We start from the raw sequence: 912 nt of genomic DNA on the forward strand, positions 1-912 counted from the left end.
TCCAATTTCTTTTACTCAGGTTTGGCCAGAAGTGGAAGTCCTGTGAAGGATTTATTCGTACACGTTTTCTCTTATGCTGTTTTTAAAGACATTTAAGACTTTTTTTAAAAAAAAAAATTAAACTGATATATAATGAATCTTGAGCAAATTGTCCTGGGTGATATAAGCCAGTTCCCAGAAGACAATTATGATCTAAAACTGATGTCTTAATAGTAAGAAGCTGTGTTGCAATCCCAGAGGAAAGCAGTTAGAATCCACCAGCTGCTCTGTGGGAGAAACATAGGCAATCTCTCGGGTTATTAGTTGCCTCTGACAACGAGTTGGAAGGTCAGCTATTCAACATGTTAGCAAACAACGTTATAAAAAGGTAAGGAAACATTTACACACAGATAGAATCAATCTTCTGGAACGACTTACTCAGCATACAGATTGAACAGGTATGGAAAAAAGGATACACCTGGCATCAAGATAGGAAGGAGACTCATCAACAACCTACACTAGGCAGATTACACAATCATCCTTGCAGAAAGTGATGAGAACTTGGAGCACCTGCTGCAGGAAGACCAAAGACTGCAGCCTTTAATATGGATTATACCTCAACACCAAGAAAACAAAATTCCTCACCACTGGACCAATAAGCAGCATCATGATAGATTGAAATTGTCACTGATTTCGTTTTACTTGGATTCACAATCAACATCCATGGTAACAGTGGTCAAGAAATCAAAAGATGGGGAGCTCTGGTGGCCCAGTGGCAAGGAGCTGCAACTACAATCCCAGTGGCTCACGGTTCGAATCCACCAGATGCTCTGCCGGGAAAAGGAGGGACAATCTCCTCCTGTACCAGTCAGATCTGATTTGACGGTACACTCACACAAAAATAAAAAAATAAAAAAAAATAAATAAAAATTA

Source organism: Elephantulus edwardii, unplaced genomic scaffold, assembly GCF_000299155.1.
Source record: "Elephantulus edwardii isolate Elephantulus edwardi_28Jun2011 unplaced genomic scaffold, EleEdw1.0 scaffold00162, whole genome shotgun sequence".
NCBI lineage: Eukaryota > Metazoa > Chordata > Mammalia > Macroscelidea > Macroscelididae > Elephantulus > Elephantulus edwardii.